This window comes from Bactrocera oleae, chromosome 3 (assembly GCF_042242935.1).
Source record: "Bactrocera oleae isolate idBacOlea1 chromosome 3, idBacOlea1, whole genome shotgun sequence".
Lineage (NCBI taxonomy): Eukaryota > Metazoa > Arthropoda > Insecta > Diptera > Tephritidae > Bactrocera > Bactrocera oleae.
This window is the reverse complement of record NC_091537.1, coordinates 50,828,268-50,847,882: the sequence shown is the minus strand read 5'-3', so window position 1 is coordinate 50,847,882 and position 19,615 is coordinate 50,828,268. Positions and strand designations below refer to the sequence as shown.

The window sequence follows — 19,615 nt, the reverse complement described above, 5'->3', positions numbered from 1 at the left end:
ATACTAAAGATTATATTGGTGTGATAAGTGTAGGGACAATCACAATCATTCCAAGTGCCCAAGGAAAAAATAATAATAAATAAATAAAAGAATTTGTTTTTAAATAAAAAGAAAACTGGAAGAAGTAAGAAAAAAGTTTTCCGAAATGGCCTTGGCAAATAACGGTAATAATTCGATGAATATGGATGTTGTGTTAGTAACGTTATTAACTAACAAAACAATTATGACTCATGGCACGAATTCTGCCATAACAAAGGAATTGAATATTAAAAATAGGGATACAGCCCTACGTACTTTTATAACGGGACTTAATCCCCCATTGGATCAAATTCTGTTTACGCTGGCACCAAAAGATTTGCCAAACGCTCTTGCTAAGGCGCAAGAATTATATTCAAATCAAATGCGAGCACAATTTGCTTTGCATTTTTCAAGAAATAGTCACATGATAAATTCAAGGGGTCCTTCACAGGGAAATCAGAGGGCTCACAATTTTCAAAATAATTTAAGGTATCCAATAAGGACGCCACAGATAAATGAAGTTACACAAAATCGTCCAGAACCAATGGACGTGGATCAGTCTTTACAAATATTAAATAGGCCTTGCCCAAGGCGAACAAACCAGTCGCAGGTAAGGGTAAATTGGGGTAATTATCAGACAAATTACCAACCATATAACGTACCAAAAAGGGTTATGATAGTGCTCAAATCAGCTCTCAACCTCAGCAGAAGGAGCAAAGGATTAATAATTTAAACGAAAATCATTTTTTAGAGTAAATCTCGATTGGCCCTATATTATTAAATCGGATAAAAAAACGGGGCAAATATTTAGAATATTAATAGATACGGGAGCAACCAGTTCATATATACAGGCGGGAATATATACTATTAATAAAACTATGTTAGCAATTAAGAGGAGGGTAAGGACCATCATACAAAATTGCCACAACGTCAATATGTTTGGGTTTCAGGAACGGTTTTATGAAATTGATAATTTAGAGAGTGATCTCTTAATTGGAATAAATTTCTTAAATAAAATTAGAGCCAAGATAGATATTCCAAATCGAGTATTGATATATGGTGATAGCCAAATAGAAAAAATATATTTTCTGGATGATTTAAACAATTTAAACCCCTTGGGATTCGAAAATCCTAAGGCGCCTGCCGATGATAATACCGGCTTATCAAAACAAAAATTTAAAATAAAAAATAATAAAAACAATTTAAACCCCTTGGGATTCGAAAATCCTAAGGCACCTGCCGATGTAAATACCGGCCACGGAAAAGAAAAATGTGAAAATCGAAATAAAATTTTAAACCCCTTGGGATTCAAAAATCTTAAGGCGCCCGCCGACGATAATACCGGCAACAAAAAAAACAAAACGCTTACTAAAAGCTGATTTTGGGAATAACATAAACCAAAAAGAAATTGGGCATGTTTCCGAAAGCGGACATGTGTTACATAATTTATTGATTAACAACCCTGATCAAGTTTCAAAGATCGAAGGACCATCAGCATTGAATGATGAAAGAAAAATGATAAAAACATTGCAAAATGAAGCAATTGAAGAAATTTTGGAAATACATAGGAATGAAAACTTAGATCTGCCCTTTCGTACTGATGTAAAGGCGGAAATACGAATAACTGAGGATAGACCAATTTGGTCAAAGCAATATCCTTATCCAATGTCAGTGAATAGATTTGATAATGAGGAAATTCGAAATTTGTTGCAAAAGGGAATAATCAGGGAAAGTAAAAGCCCATACAACTCTCCAGTATGGGTAGTTCCAAAGAAAGGTATGAATGACGACGGAAGTCCAATTTGAGATTGGTGATCGATTTCAAAAAAATTAACGAGAAGACAATATCGGAAAACCCTGAAGTAATACTGACAAATTTGGGAAAGTCAAAATACTTTTCAACAATTGATTTGGAGTTTGGATTTTACCATATATTAATGAAAGAAAACGATATAGAAAAAACGGCATTCTCGGTTAATAATGGAAAATACGAGTTTTTACGAATGCCGTTCGGATTGAAGAATGCGCCGAGCATTTTTCAACGAGCTATGGATAATGTGTTGAGAGAATATATAGGGAAGTTCTGTCATGTGCATATTGATGACGTTATAATTTTTTCAAAACGTTTAAAAGAACACAAAAAACATTTGAATTTGATAATTGAAATGTTAAGGGGGGCAAACATGAAAATATCGTCTGAAAAATCTAAGTTTTATCAAGAGGAAGTTGAATTTTTGGGATATGTAGTAGCTAAGGATATTATCAAAACAGATCCAAAAAAAATTGAAACTATTCAGAATTACCCAGTAACAAGGACATTACGACAGTTGAGAGGATTTTTGGGATTTACAGGGTACTATAGGAAATTTATAGAAAATTATGCGGCAATATCGAAGCCATTAACTAAATATTTACAGGGAGAAAATGGAAAGATTTCTCAATACTTGTCAAAGAAGAAAATTGTTGATCTTGATCAGAGTGGCATAACTGCTTGTGAAAGATTGAAAAGTAAGTACTGATGCGTCGAATGTGGCTTTGGGAGCTGTGTTATCACAGGAGGGTAAGCCCATTATATTTATATCAAAAACATTAAATTCTACAGAATTGAATTATGCAACAAATGAAAAGGAATTATTTGCCATAGTGTGGGCACTAAAAACATTAAGAAATTATCTTAATGTATTAATACGGTGTTAGTGATTTGGAAATTCCCACTGACCATCAACCTTTGTCATTTGCGGTTTCTGAAAGGAATCCAAATATTAAAATTAAAAGATGGAGATCGTTTATTGATGAATTTTCACCAAAAATTATTTATAAGCCAGGCGCAACAAATGTCGTTGTTGATGCATTGTCAAGACAGATACTAAATAACATAACTAGCTCTGAGGAGTCAGATCGTTCAGGTGATTCAGTAACGAATACTCAACATTCAGCAGAAAGTAGTGATGAGTATCACATTCACGAAACAAAGAAACCATTAAATCATTTTAAACAGCAAATATTGATTAATGATGGAGCAAGAATAACAGTCTTGGAGACGATTTCTTATTTTAATAATAAGCGATTTTTAATCGAGTACGACATACCACAAAATATAATTGGTGTTTTGAAAGAATATATAAATCCAAAAATAGTTAAAATAGTATAATAGTAAAAAATGTGTTAAGGGAAGCATTTCCAGCGATACAATTTTTTTATACAAAGTTATTCGCTAATGATGTGACTAATAAAGAGGATCAGGGGGCAATTATTGAGCAAACGCATTAGAGCACATAGAAATTATAGAGAAAATTTGGCTCAAATTAGGCAAGAATATTATTGGCCGTTATTGGTAAAACAATTGAAGCAATATGCAAGAAATTGTAATATATGTAATAGTAATAAGTATGAAAGGCATCCGAAATTGATTCCAATAGGTGAAGCACCAATACCAGATAAAGAAGGAGAACAACTCCATATTGATATATTTTTTGCACAAAAATTAAAGTTTATTACGTGTTTGGATTCTTATTCCAAATATTTGGTTATCAAGTGTATTAAAGATAAACTAAATTTAAGAGATAAGGTTTTGGAACTTTTGCAGATATTTCCAGATGTTAAAAGTATAGTTATAGATAACGAACCGGGGTTTAGTACGATACAGTTCAAGTCTTTAATGGAAAAATTTAATATTCAAATTTATTATTGTGCACCACGTCACAGTACTAGCAATGGACAAGTAGAAAGGGTTCATTCGACACTGGTGGAGATTTCTCGATGTTTAAAGAAAGAACATAATTTGATAAGTGATTACGAATCAATTATGAGGGTAGTTCAGCAGTATAACAGAACAGTACACTCGGTAACAGATAAAAAACCTTATAATGTTTTATTTAACAAAGAAGCACATGGAAATATGAGAGAAATATTAAAAAATGCTCAGGAAAAAATGTTGAAGTACCATAATAAAAAACGGATTCAAAAAAGTTATCATAGAGGGGAAGTTATATATGAAAAAATATATGGGGAAAGAAATAAATTAAAACCCAAATATAAAAAACAAATAGTAATAGAGGATTTAGGAAATAGGGTTAAAATACAAAGCAGAAACAGAGTTGTTCATAAGGACAATATTAAAGTGTAATTTTATAATTTTATAGAAACAATGGGGACACATAAACAAATTTTATTGTTGATGTTGTATGCTACAATTATCACATCGGATATAATTAATTATGAGAACATTATAAAAAATTATAGAATCGATGAGAAAATAGTATTATTTGAAGATTTGAATATGGATTTTGAAATACAAATGATAGAAACGTTATTAAAACAAGTAAGGAAGGGCTAAGTTCGGATGTAACCGAACATTTTATACTCTCGCAAAGTCAAATAGTATACTCGTTTGAGATTTCTTTGTGGATTGGCTGATATTTTCGGTAGAAGGTCAACTATAGGCACTGGGGTCCACATATTTAGTACTTAGGGGCTTAAACAGTTTTGGTTCGATTTAGACAATTTTTGGCCACAAGGTGGCATACTTTAATCGCATTATTCACGCAAAGTTTTATCCCGATACAGTCATTGTTGCCTGATTTGCATAGTGGAAAGTGAAATAATCAGATGGAATTTAAAATGGTGTTATATGGAAAGTAGGCGTGGTTGTAGTCCGATTTCGCCCATTTTCGCACTGTGACATAGAAACATGAAAAGAACGTTATGCACCGAATTTGGTTGAAATCGGTTAAGCAGATCTCAAGATATGGGTTTTCACCTAAAAGTGGGCTGTGCCACGCCCACTGTCTAATTTTGAACGCGGTTCCTATAAAGTCATCTTATACCATCTCAGAGATAAAATTTAATGTCTCTGGCGTGTTTAGTGCTTGATTTATCGCGCTTTTAGTAGTTTTTAACAGTACCGTTATATGGGGAGTGGGCGGAGTTGCCACCCGATTTCAACTATTTTCACACCGTCAATAGAAGTGCTAAAAACATTTGCTTCCAGTGAATTTTGTTATTATAGCATTAGCGGTTTAGGAGATATGCACATTAAACCTATTAGAGGCGGGACCACGCCCACTTTTTAAAAAAAAATTTTAACTGCAGATGCCCCTCCCTAATGTGATCCTGTGTACCAAATAACAGTCTTGTATCTTATTGCGTAGCTTAGTTATGGCAAGTTATTTGTTTTTGATTAATGGCGTTTTGTGGGCGTGGCAGTGGTCCGATTACGCCCATCTGCAATACCAACCGTCTCACGGTACCATGAAACATGTCTACCAAGTTTCATAAAGATATCTCAATTTTTACTCAAGTTAGAGCTTGCACGGACGGACGGACAGACGGACGGACGGACAGACAGTCACCCGGATTTCAACTCGTCTCTTCATCCTGATCATTTATATATATATAACCCTATATCTAACTCGATTAGTTTTAGGTGATACAAACAACCGTTAGGTGAACAAAACTATTATACTCTGTAGCAACAGGTTGCGAGAGTATAAAAATTAAAAATTGATAATAGATCAAAAAGAGGTATTAATGAGCTTGGGACAGTTTGGAAATGGATTACAGGTACACCTGACCATGATGATTTTATGCAAATAACAAATAAAGTAAATGATTTAATAGAAAATAATAATAAATAATTTACAACTAATTCACAGTTATTTAAGACCATTACGGAATTAACTCAAATATTAAAACAATTACAAGGTAGCTCTAATGAAAAAACTTTTAAGACAAAGGAATAAACTAATAATAAATGAACTTGAAAACACAGTAGAAAGAATTGCATTGTCAAAAGTAGGGATATTAAATCCATTAATTTTAGATATGGCAGAAATAAAAGAAATAATAAACGAAGAAAAAATTAATGTATCAATATCAGATCTTATGGATGTATCAGATTTCAAAATTGCACAAAAAAAACAATTTAATAGTTATTTACATTAAATATCCAAAAGTAAAAAAAAAACATATGTAAATTATTTAAAGCAATAGCTGTCACACAAAGCGATGGGAAATTATTTATTGAAAATTAAATAATAAAATGCCAAGCTAAATTTTATCCGTAAAATTTTGTAAAAATGAATTGAATAATGCATTTTGTATGATAACAGCAAATAATACATGTTTGTCTGATATGTTAAATAATAACTTTTCAAGATAATGTAACAATTGATAGTAAAATATATGAAAACCCAACAGGAAAAATCATTTAAAAGAAGGAAAATTTAAAACATTTTTTATAAAAGAATATATTGAAACAAAAAATGTAGATTTGAGATTAAACAACTTCAATATACTTACACCATTAAAACAGGAAATAAACAATAATCCCATTTGGTGGTCAATTACTATTATAGCGTTAATGACATTATTGGTTTATTTTGTTTATAAATTTTTTATATACATTACTTCTCAAATTCAATTAAAAAATTCTAAAGAAAAAGAAGAAAATTTATTGAGGTTGTCAAATCAAATCAACCACTTAACAGCATTATATTCGAAGACGGGACGCTTCGACTTAGAGGTGGGGGAGTTAACGCCACCGCTCACACATAGCACTTAACTGTAAAGTAAACATAATAGTTTAATTGAAAAGTAACTCTAAGCAATAACAAAATATCGCCAATCACTATTTGTAAACAGATTTCGGTATAAAATTCTTAATAATAACTAAATCGCAGTCATTTCATCAAATGATGAAATTCATATTAAATAAATAGTATAAATAGGCATAAGTGTAAAATAAGAGGAGGCTTTTTCTGTAAGAAGGCGGTTCTGTAAGCATGGCTGAATGAAGTTGAAATAACGGCTTAATTTGTTTTCTTTTTAAAAACATTTCGCGGCCGAGCAAAAAAATAAGTTGTACATGTTGCCTAGTCAAAATTGATGTACAAATAAAACTGCTCTGTCAAACCACCAAAATTATAGTTAATTGCTAGCAATGTATGGCAAGAAATATATTTAGACATCAGCTGCTAAACATAAGTAATATGCAGTCTCTATTGGCAATATTGTTAGCAAATCAGATTTTTAGCAATAGTTAATTGCCTGTCGAGATGCTCAAACGCACCCATTCTGTCGTAATGCTGAAAACAGTCACCGACGCAAAACCTTAGACCGAATCTGCTGATACAACCTATCTTTTGAGAGCCCAATGTATGTGTTGGGATGATGTTAAAATTTAATGAACTTTTAATTATTTAAAATCATTGGGTTTTGAATCGATTCGCAAAAAGTTAGGGGTTTTTTTTCGCTTGAAAATTTCAATTCGTCTAGAAGATTTTCATCTGTAAATGGCTTTCGTTTTTGGTACCACACCTTCATCCACTCCTTCTTCTTATTCCTATTAACATTCTTGTTTTCAATAAAACAACAACAGCCGCTTCCGATCACGACATGACAACCGAACACTGTGAGAGTCAATATGAAATGATGTTTGACGTGATTTATTCGGATGCTTGAGGGCAAGATACAAATGAACTTTACCCACGCATATGTAATGCTTGAAGCAATAATTTGATCGTATCCAAGGGTTTTTATATAGACGACTAGGAATGGCAACAACAAACCAAATGATTAACCAATTAATGAATCAAATAATTAATTGCAGGAGCAAAACAGTGATTTCAATTAATTGCAAGATATTGGCTAATCATCAATTTATATGCTTTCTGAAGAAAAATACGCGATTAAAGCTAATCATTTCATTAATCTTGGCATCCCTAAATACGAAGTCGGTTCTACTCCGTCGAAAATAGCAACGTAGTAATGAAATCAAAACTGAAAATTACTGGTGCGTGCCATATCAGCTGAGAACCACGTCCTCTTAATAAAAAATTTTGTGACCAAACCTTGATCCGCGATGACTCTGTGAGTCATTATCAGCACCGTACACCGACCATTCAAAATTTTGAGCTGTTCGCCTTAATACTTTCCGATAGAAATAAAAGGAAACAAATGGCTTTTTCGGTAATTCATTAAATACAGGCAACGATGCGTAGTTTTCGCTGTTGATTTTATGCTGGCTGATGCCCTTGCATGAACCTGTTAAAAACGGCGCTTTTGAAAATTTGCATTTTCAAACATAAAAATGTGCGAAATACTTATTAATATTCTCACTGACGAGTAAGATAGCCAAAATTATTGATTTATATTAGAAAGGTACAAAAAGATAATGAATCGTGTTTTGAAATCCAATGGATTATTCCAAAAGTGAAAGCTTTAGTGCTTACAATAATATTTAAGCTAGCACAGTTGGTTTTTGTGCAACTACTTTTCAAATGTTGCAAGTTTTGCGCTAAGTCGTTGCAACAGTGATGCTTTTTCGAAGTTTCACTTTTGGCAAAGGTGCAGGTTTGCTTTTTTGAAATGGTCGCATCATGCATACTACGCAGTTTGCGTTACCGAAAACGCTCAAAGTGAAAGTTTCCATCGATCGTCTGAAGTGAGCTTTTATCTCACCACCTACGACTATATACCATAGGATGAGGGTACGGTGGTAACACTATCAACTGGATTTTCATTCACATAAAACTCTCCTCGCATTACGTGACAGTTCATACTGAAACAACGAAGCGCAGAAAACAAAGGGTATGCCACAATGAACGCGTTGCATTCAGTGCTTCTTTCTTATAAAAATGACGCCGGTTGCTATAATAACAAAATTCACTGAGAACAAATGTTTTTAGCCCCTCTATCTACGGTGTGAAAATGGGTGACAACCCCGCCCACTCCCCATATAACGGTAATTTTAAAAACTACTAAAAGCGCGATAAATCAAGCACTAAACACGCCAGAGTCATAAATTTTTAACACAGGGATCGTATGAGCTTATTTTATAGGAGGAAATTAGACAATGGGCGTGGCACTGCTCAGTTTCTCACAACAGCCGGTTCTACGTTACCGGAATTTACCCGGATTTTATCCGGCCAAGGGCTGTTTCGGCGATCTAACCCTGTTTGGATCGGTCAGCTTGTCGTCATTGGGGCAATGCCTAGCAGCAGGGCTGCTCCGTATCCTCCTGACCCGTGCTGGCATCGAGTCCAACCCGGGCCCCGAGGAATTTTACTGCTGCGTTTGCGCTAGACGGCTCCATCCAAACTCCACCTCGGTTAGGTGCAATACATGCAATGGATCGAGCCATCTTAAGACCTGCTCAGGCCTTAAGCCACACAGGGAGGGGACCACGAGTTATGTGGCCCCATGCTGTCAAAACAATACTGCGACATCTGCCTAAACGGCTGTGCAACCTGCACCTTGTTCGCGCACTGCGCCGCCACTCCAGTCGTGTGGCCAAGAAAGGACCTCCACGGCCCTAAGGAGCTCACACAGACAGCATAACTCCCAGTCTGACCAACCGCGAGATAATGGTGGGGGCCTAGCTTTCATATTGCATAACACCGTGCAATATCGTCTAATCGATGTTGACATCGACCGCAGGGACACTACCCTTGAATGTTAGGGTATAGCTGTCCGGTCAGGCGATGTCGAGCTCGAAATATTTAATATATACATCCCCCCAGTTACATGTTGCCCAACAGGATATCACCCGAATATAGATGCGCTACTTCGTGGTGAAAACCGTTTGGTGCTAGGCGACTTTAACGCGCATCACGATCTTTGGCATTCCTGCCTATCAAACGATCGTTGGGGGATGGAGCTGGCGGAACAGATTGACGATTCGACATTCTGCACAATGAATGACGAAGCCCCCACCAGAATTATGGTCACCTGTAGTAGCTCGCCAGATATTACCATCGCTAGCGGTGGTCTGATAAATAGCATAACCTGGCGACCTATGCTAACTCTCGCATCAGACCATCTGCCCATAATTATCTCGATCGAGCAACCTCCCGACTTTATTTCTGTCACCAACCGCACTTTTGTTAACTTTAACAAAGCTAACTGATCGGCTTCACAGAATTTACCGAGAGCACCTTCAACGCACTACCCAGTGATCGCTTCATACCGGCTGGAAGAATCGCGGAACTCCGCAAAAATTTTCAGCCGAAGCAGCTGTACTAGCAAACGTGCGCGACACCTTACGCCATGCCGATCCCTATGATCCCCGAATAAGGGATCTCAATTTGGAGATTCGGTAAATGGCAAACCATCATAAGCGGACAAAATGGATAGAGCACCTGAAGTCCTGCAACCTCTCCACCGGTGTAAGTAAGCTTTGGACTACTGTCAAGGCCCTGTCAAATCCGAGGGAACAGGATGATCGGGTTGAAATTCAATTCGATGGCCATGTCTCCTCGGACCCGAAGAAGTGCGCCAGCTATTTTAGCCGGCAGTTTACACTGCACCCTTCGACTGGCAAGGCGAACGATGTGTTACCCGACGGCTGCGCAAAATGCCAAAAGACTACGCACCACGTACTTTCACCGATGGGTAGGTTCAGAGTGCCATCACAAAGGCCAAATCGTCAAAATACATTGGCCCTGACGGAATAAGCATGCTGATGCTAAAACATCTAGGCTCGCCAGGAGTAAGCAACCTCACCAAGGTCTTCAACTTGTGGACGGCCACTTTTCAAATACCCGATGTGTGGAAAGTCGGAAGAGTCGTCCCAATACTGAAGCCTGGGAAACCCGTCAACAAAGGGGAGTCTTATCGTCCGATAACTCTTCTTTCCCCAGTAGTGAAGACACTTGATTCCTTGTTACTACCGACGTTTACCTTAGTCTAGCAGAACATCAGCATGGCTTCCGAAAAGTGCACAGCACCACCACAGCACTTAGCGTCATAACGCCAGATAGTTCGTGGCCTAAACCAGAAGCCACCCTGCGAGTGGACGATCCTCGTAGCGTTGGACTTTTCGAAAGCCTTCGACACAGTCAACCACACAACGCCACTTTAGGACATCGAACAATCTACGCTCCATCCAGGGGTGAAGAGGTCCATGAACTACCTGAGCGGTCGGCATTCATCCGTACTGTTTCGAGGTCATAACTCCAAACTAAGAAGAATTAAATAGGGGGTTCCGCAGGGTGGTGTCCTCTCTCCTTTACTGTTTAACTTCTACATCTCGAAACTCCCTCAACCATCAGAGGGAATTTCGGTGACCTCGTACGCTGATGACTGCACGATATTGACGTCGGGCAATGGAATCGATGGCATGTGCTCGAAAGTAAACGGCTATCTCTCTGATCTTTCTCGCTTCTTCTCTGCAAGGAGTCTGACACTCTCCCCCACTAAATCAATAGCGACCATATTTACGAACTGGACGAAGGAGTACAGACTGGATCTAAACATTTCAGTTGATGGTAACAAAATTCCGAAGGTAAACAACCCTAAAATTTTAGGCGTTACACTAGACAGTCTTTGCTCCTTCACTCCTCACACGATCGCGATAACTGCCAAAGTACAGAACCGCAACAAATCCTCAAATCGCTTGCCGGCAGCTCTTGAGGAAAAGACAAAGAAACGTTGCTGGCGACATAAGGCAATCGGCCGGCCGGTGCTGAACTATGCAGCCCCAATATGGTCGCCTGGATGTAGTGCTACGCAGACGAAGAAGCTCCAGACCTGTCAGAACACTGCACTCCGGACCATCGTGGGATGCCTCTTGATGTCCCCAATCGAACACCTACACAGTGAGGTCCGTATGCTTCCGGTTAAGGAACATAACGAGCTCCTCTCCAAGCAGTTTCTGCTGGGTGTTTTCGTAGAAACCACCCCTGCAGTCGTCTGCTTGAAGTGGAGCCGCCTCCTAGGTACATCAAGAGGTCTTTTTTTGATTACGTCGACGACATTAGACAGTACGCCGACAGGACTTCGGACACAACGAACTTCAGTCGGCACTGACCGCCATTCACAGTGAAGCCATCAACACCTTCACCGATTCCCTCTCAGTGAATGGCGCACTACGAGTCAAACCACCATCCATAGCAGACGTAAAGCTCGAGTTGCCTCGCGAAATCAGAGTGACCCTCGCGCAACTTTGTTCTGGATATTGTAGCAGGTTAAACTCCTACTTATCCAGAATAGACCCCGACATACCAAACTTAAGTCCTGCGTGCAGTGAGTCTCCGCATGACACTAACCACCTCTTTGCATGCCCAACGAACCCCACTCATCTAAGACCCTTTTCCCTATAGCTAGATGACCTCGACGACAACCAATCTGGAATTTATCACCCAAACGGGGATTAGGTAAAAGTTACAACAACAACAGGTGAAAACCCATATCTTAGGATCTGATTAACCGATTTCAACCGATTCCAAACTATTTACGCCCCTAGGTACTGAATATGTGAACCCCAGTGCCTATAGTTAACCTTCTACCGGAAATATCGGTCAATCCGCAAAGAAATCTCAAACGAGTATACCATTTGACTTTGTGAGAGTAAAAAAGGTTCGGTTACATCCGAACTTAGCGCTTCCTTACTTGTTTTTTATAAATCCATTTAACATAAATATTTTTTTTATTTTTAGGTTTATCAACAATTTTCCAAGTATGTTTTTATTTCTAAATTCATTGCTTTTTTCCATTCTTTGTGTTCTATTCAATTGATCGCTTCTTCGAATGTGTTGGGTACATTTGCATGTGATTTACGTAAATAAAATGTGATATTGGATTACCATATCGATTTACTGGACTTTTATTTCTACTGGATTCTCTAAGTGTTTGTAAATTTCCTTTATTTTCGTATTTTATATCATTAAGACATTGATGTCCGTACACTGTTGGATTGGTATAGGCAAAAAATTTTGTTCTTGTGAGGTTGTTTCATTTTCAGAGTCCTCATTCTCGCAGATTTCACACTAATTGGATTCATTGTCAATGCTATCACGTATAGAATTATTATTCTCGCGTTCGAATTTATCATCATCGTTATTTTCTAAGCAAATTAACTCGGTTTTATCCTCGACAATTTCGACGTGCCTAACATTGATTACTCTATCGTTTATCAGTACTCTATAACCGTTTTCATTGTAACCGATAAGTACTCCAACTTTAGCTTTGTCGTCCCATTTACGTTTACGTAGAACTTCCGGTATTCTGGCGAACACTCTACTTCCGTAAATTTTCAAATGTTTAACGTTTGGTTTAATACCGAAGAATATTTCGTATGGTGTCTTATTCTTTTGAGTGTTAGCTAGAGTTCGATTTTTAAGGTAAGCTACTGTTTTCATAACGTTAACGCACTGTAATTTCTTTACACATTTATTAAATTTGTAAAGTTAACAGTATAACCTAGTACACCTGCTATAGTCATCGACGAATGTTAGAAAATATTTTTCTCCGTCATACCCGATAGTATGTGGGCCGTTTAAATCTGTGTGTACTAATTCTAAGATTTCTTTTGTTTTTGATATTTCATTATCGAATTGTATATTTGATATTTTACACATATACAGTTTGCACACTTCATTTAAATTTTTTCAGGCAAACCTTCAAGTAATTTTTCATTTATTAATTTATTCAAATATTTAAAATTTACATGGCCTAATGCCCTATGCCATTTTTCTTTTTCAGTTAGTTTCACTACGTTTGTGTAATTTGTTTTTGTATTATTCACTTCAGTTACAAATTGTTCTATATGTTTTTCTGATTATATTAATATTTAAAAATTATTTTTACATTTCCCAATTTAGTGGCTTCTAATGTTTTACCGTCTGGTAATTTAACATTAATAGGATTTATTAAATCGACATAACTTACAAAATATTTGTCGGTTTTAATTATGTGGTCTGTACAGCCACTATCAAAAATCCAATTAATTAGATTATCATTATCGCTTGAGTTTTAATGTTTGTATCTATTTACTTGGTTTACCTCAGGGTGCACTTGAGTTGACCATGCTGAGCTAGATTCGTTTCCTGAAGATTGATTTGAAGAATCGTTAGTTTGTTGGTCTCTTCCGTAACCTCTCTGTGATCCTCTTACCTGATTATATTGAATTCCTCTGCCTTGACCGTCTTGTGTTGGTTCTTGGTCGTTTTGATTATAATAACAGTCCTTGTTTTGGTGTCCATATTTACCCCACACGAAACACTGTCTGTTGTTTTTTCGTTTTTGTATTGAAGGTGCTTACACTTGATCTTTTATATACTTCACTTTTGTTCATGTTTTTTCTTTTATTTTATTTTTCAGGTAGTCTACTGTTCTTTGTTTTTCTGGCACGACATCTATGAAATCACCAATGTAGCTGTAGCTTGATGGCAAACCTTTAATTAAATATCTCAATTTTACAGCTTCCTCCAGTACTCCGCCAGCTGCTCTAAAATCGTTAATTGCTTGATTGTTTGAAATCCATGAAAAATTCATCCACTTCAGTATAATTATTTAGTTTTTTTTCTTCCATTTTTCCTCTTTGCAGTATCTGAAGTGCCGTCGATTTTGATGTATAAATACCGTCGAATTTTGTCATCATATCTGTGCTCATAATTATCATTATAGCTTTTAAATTCTTTGTGTTCCAGTCTGCTTCTGTATCTTGATCAGATATTATTCTGGTTGCTTGTTCTTTGCATTCTTTGTATTCAAGTAACATTAATTTTAAATTCCAACTTGTAAAGTTGGCTCCAGTAATAATTGGAATTATTATATCTTCAACTTTTGTTCGAGTAGCAATTTTTAATTCTCTATCTTCTTGTGTTTTTATTTTACTATCGATTTTGTTTTAGTATTAGAACCTTTTTTGTTACTTCAAGAAATTTTTTTTGCAAATATTTTTTATCTTGTAGTTATAATTCATAATTTTCACTGATCAACTTTTCCTTGTCATTTTTCAATTAATTAGTTGCCATTTGCTGTATATAAAACGTTGAAATTTTTTGTGGTTATATAATTTTTCGACCTTTTAGCAACCTAGCCACAGGTATTACTTTATTTAACAGTGTTGAATTAAAAACGACTTAGATAAGTTATTTAAACACTCAGATCAATTTTATAAAACAAGATTAAAAAACCAACTAATATCAAATTATAGCCAACAGTTTTAATATGCCAACAGTGAATAAAAGAAAAAAAGACCTTGATCGGCTACCATGTTGAGGACAATGGCGTCTTTATTAAGTGGCAGAGTTGCCACACATATAGATTATAATTTAATAAGTGGTAGAGTTGCCACACAGATTATATATATTATATTATAATGACTAGATTACAAACTTTAATTTACAGTATAATGGAGGAAAGGGCCGACAGAGGCAGTAACTTCAGAAATCATAGTAAAACGAACTGGCAAGTGCACATGTAAGAGCTGGAAAAACGTATCCCTATGATTCCGCCGTTTCAGTCAAATAGTAAGAAGAATCTTGATATCCTCGTTGATCGTTGCACTGAATCTTGCTGGCAAACATTAGAAGTGGCTTGTCCAATAACACGAAGTAGGGGTAGAATTAGGTCTCCAGGTGTTCTCCTGAACTTAAAAAGTTACAGAAAGAATGCAGAAAGCAGTTCAATTTAGCTAAGCAATCCCAAGGTCTGTCAGTCTGGGATTATTATACCAATCTCCTTAGGTCATACAAAAAGGAAGTTAGGAAAGCAAAAAAGAAATTCTTGGAAATCTTTTTGTAATGATATCGAGAACACAGCGGAAGCGTTTCGACTTAGGAAAATAATGGCACATCCGGTGCATAGTATCGGTTATCTTCAGAAGCCAGACGGCAGTTGGACGGTATCCAGTGAAGAGTCACTTGGACTACTAATGAATATCCACTTCCCAGGTAGTTCTGAAAGCCATACTGTAAAATATACTCAAGACAGTGGAGCAGAAATAGACTCTACTCTTATAAACATAGTGTCAGAAAGCAACGAACGCTAAGCAATAAATAGCTTCAAGCCCTTCAAGTCGCCGGCACCAGATGGTCTATTCCCGGTTCAATTAGAGCAGTCGCAGAATTACATAATGGATTGGCTAGTTACCATTCTTAAGGGGGCGCTGCAATTAAACTATATTCCTTCGCTTTGGAGGGAAGTCAAGATAATTTACATACCTAAGGCAGGCAAAAGCTCGCATACAAGTCCTAAAGACCAATTAGCTTCTCCTCATTCCTTCTAAAAACATTGGAAAGGCTAATAGAACTGCATATAAGAAACAAACTAAAACCAGCATGCGTATTTTAAAGGCAAATCCACAGAAACAGCACTAAGCTCAGTGGTAGCAGAGATTGAAAGATCTCTGGAAGTTAAAGAATACACTCTAATTGCCTTCTTGGTTATAGAAGGAGCAATAATATTCAGCCTAGGCCCATACTGAGTGCGCCTAAGGATCTGGGCATCTCTGAACCTCTCAGAAAATTAATTCAACAGATGCTCACGAGCAATTCAATATTTTCAACGCTGGGAGCGTCAACCATGTGCAGATCTGTCCAAAGGGATAAACTTCAGGGAGGCGTGTTATCCCTACTTCTCTGGATCCTGACAATGAATACATTGCTGTTGGATCTAGATAAGAAGGGAACGCCTTGGATAGCTTATTGGCTCTACACAGCAATGGTCAAACCAATCATGACATACGGTATATTGGTATGGTGGCCAATTATGGAAAAGAAATACGCGGTGAGGCGTATGGAAAGTATACAAAGAGCAGCCAGTATATGCATTAGTGGAGCTCTTAGAATAACGCCAAGCCAGGCACTAAACATCATGCTACATTTATTACCAACAGACCTGCTTACAGAAAGCAAGTGGCAGCAAAGTCATTCTAGGATACTTAGTTTATTTCCGTTTTTACCCAAAACCACGGATTTCCGCAATCCAATAGAATTGAAGCTAAATTCAGTCCACAATATTGCCTTCCTCACCAAAGAGGAGTGTTGAAAGGTACGGGGTGGACAGGAATGCAGGAATTAGCATCTACACGGATGGATCCAAACTAGATAATCGAGTGGGAGGTGGGGTCTTTTCCGCAACCAAAATCGCATTCCGGTTACCAGACCACTGCAGTGTTTTCCAGGCGGAAATTACAGCAATCAAAGAAAGCCTTGTGGTATTGACAAAAAGTGTGCTTACAACAAGGAGCATATATATACATATATACGGATAGCCAAGCAGCCTTAAAATCACTCAAGTCTCCTATGGTCTCATCAAGGATAGTGAAAAAATGTCTTGATCTATTAGAGGATCTAACATCCTACTTCACGATAAACCTGCAATGGGTTCCAGGACATATTGATATTCCTGGTAACTGCGAAGCAGATGAACTACCACTTTACAATTAACCCCTAAAAAAGAGGGAATTTTTAAGCCTCTGGCGACTTGCAAACACTTAATCAGCGAAGATGCTACAAATCTAGCTGAGTCTCAGCCAAGACATTCAATAACTTGCTCAACTAGCAGACTAACGTGGCAGGAATGGAGCGTGAGTCGCACAAACCGACTATTAAAATTTAAAAGTATTGACATAGATAGCTAGATACAGAAAAAGAATCGCAACTATCGGTCGAGGGTTGCCCTGAATCGGCAGTTGTTAATATAAAACTATTTGCACTGATGAGCTTCATCAGAAGCACAGGTTGGTTCAGAGAGAAGACGATAGAGTGAGGGAACATTAGTCCCGGTGGTATCACAATGGGCCTCCTATAGGCCTAGGTGCGTCGTTAGACAGCCACTCTACCTACCTACCTTCCATAGCCCCAAATATTCAAAACAAAAAAAAAAACAAAAACAATACATTAACGTCTGCATTCCCTTGCGAAATTAGCACGTCATCTACATGATCAGGTCCACGACAGGGCATTACGTTCTTCCGAAGGAATGATCGTGATGTCATTTGACTTACTTCGTCAATATTTCCGTCGTCTTGTCTCGCTTCCTCAGGTATTCTTCGCTTCGCCTTCTCAACTATTTTCCGCTTCTTTAGACTCTTGAAGAGCTTTTAAGATATCCGGAGGCAAGTACTCTTCATCATCATCGTCTTCAGATATGTCAAAGTCAGTGTTATTCAGAATATCCTCAATTGCTTGGTCGTCCATATTCAAGCTGAAAAAAATCGTATGTTACACAAAACAGATCTTTAGTCCTGTGTACTATTTAAACAAGACGACAATTTCACGATACAATTTTGAAACTAAAAATTCACTTTTCTCACGTTAGTCCAATAATTCAGCAACATAAATGAACAAGAATATCGAATTAAACTGAACAATTTGATTTAATAACAAAATTCAAATATTGCAATAAGATAACACTTCGAAAAATTTCCGAAGAACAAATTTAAATGAAAAAATTGCACAACAAACTTTGTCCGCGGGGCCATCGATGTTGAAACTCTGCTATAGTAACATCTTCAAGTACTAACAGCTCTCAAAAGATTTCGCTACTAGTTTTAACTTCAATAAATTGAAGATGTATTGTACATACGGCCTCAGACAGTTAATGAAGTGTATCTAAACTACTTCCTGGCTGCATTTTTAGTGTAGGTACATACAAGTATGTACGAGGTTTGTTTAAAATATCGCAAATTTTGCATTTCTTAAGTGTTTATTTACTCATAAATATTTATTTTGTCCCCTTCAAAGTAATCACCCCTAGATTTTTAAGTGCTTTGAGAATCGGAAAAAACGCTGCCATAAGTCATTATATCTAAAGGTGATTATCTGACTTCTTCTTTAACCCTTTATACTTAGCATCATGTAACATATATGTATGTTCACGGTGAAAAAATTAGTTTGGTAATTTTTAATTGATGTGACATCACTGGTACGAATCGTTTTATACAATTGCTGGATATTTTTTTTTCAACACGTCGCATTCTGCCTAAAACGTTATTTAAATTTCAAGTTTGGTGTACTTAGTGAATACAAGTGTATGCATTCTTTACAAATTTCATAAAAATATACTATTCAGTTAAAAAATATCGTTTTTTTGAGGTATAGGTAAGATAAGTTAATTTCTGTGCAAACTTTGCATTGATTAAAAAAAATATTAATTATTATAATACAGGAACAAAATTAATGTTTATATCATTTCTGTAACATTGAGTTACAAGTAGCTTAGTTTCTGATTTACTCTAACAGAATGGCATACCGCAGTTGAGCAGATGTTGACGATCCCGATAACAATGTAAGTTTAGACTCCGATTTCGAGCAGGGCGATGGACATAATGAAATCGAAAACAATAACTTTAATAGTGCCTTAGAGCAATCATTATAGAATATTTGCAAATGCTAGTTAGCCAGGTGCATCACGTTACATTAAGCTAAAGAAAAATGTCGTCTGAAAGAAAAAAAAATATTGAACTCAAAACATCAACTTCGATTTACAGGAAGGAAATAACTACCTGCTGATATTGTGGATTTAGAAACGCCCATCCAGTTTTTGCTAAAAATATTTCCTCAAGAATTATTCCTGAATATCGCTGAGCAAACCATTACTTAAATTATACAAAAAGATACCAGCAAGAATTTTCATGTATCCGAAATCGACCTTCAGCAATTTATTAGAATAACTTATATAATGTCTTTGGTACATCTTCTAAGAGTAACGAAACATTGGAATTATGAAGTCGGATCATCTTTCATAAAGGAAACGATGTCAGCGAACAAATTTGAAAAGTAGAGGCAATTTATACACTTGGGTGCCGAAGGGCACTTCTCGCCAGTGCAACAAGAGCCGATATATCGGCTAGCGCCTTGTAGCGGTT

General features: G+C 36.6%; 1 protein-coding gene and 1 long non-coding RNA gene across 4 annotated transcripts in view; both read right to left on the bottom strand.

The window, feature by feature from the left end:
- The window catches only part of SCAR (wiskott-Aldrich syndrome protein family member 3 SCAR), a 190,589-nt gene that overhangs the window by 54,911 nt on the left and 116,063 nt on the right, over nucleotides 1-19,615 (bottom strand). The window lies entirely within an intron of this gene.
- LOC138856188 (uncharacterized) lies at nucleotides 6,351-17,746 on the bottom strand. Its single transcript, XR_011395271.1, has 3 exons — nucleotides 13,912-17,746; nucleotides 13,801-13,844; nucleotides 6,351-6,580 (listed from the first exon to the last, which is right to left on the bottom strand). It is a non-coding gene; the product is annotated as an uncharacterized lncRNA (long non-coding RNA).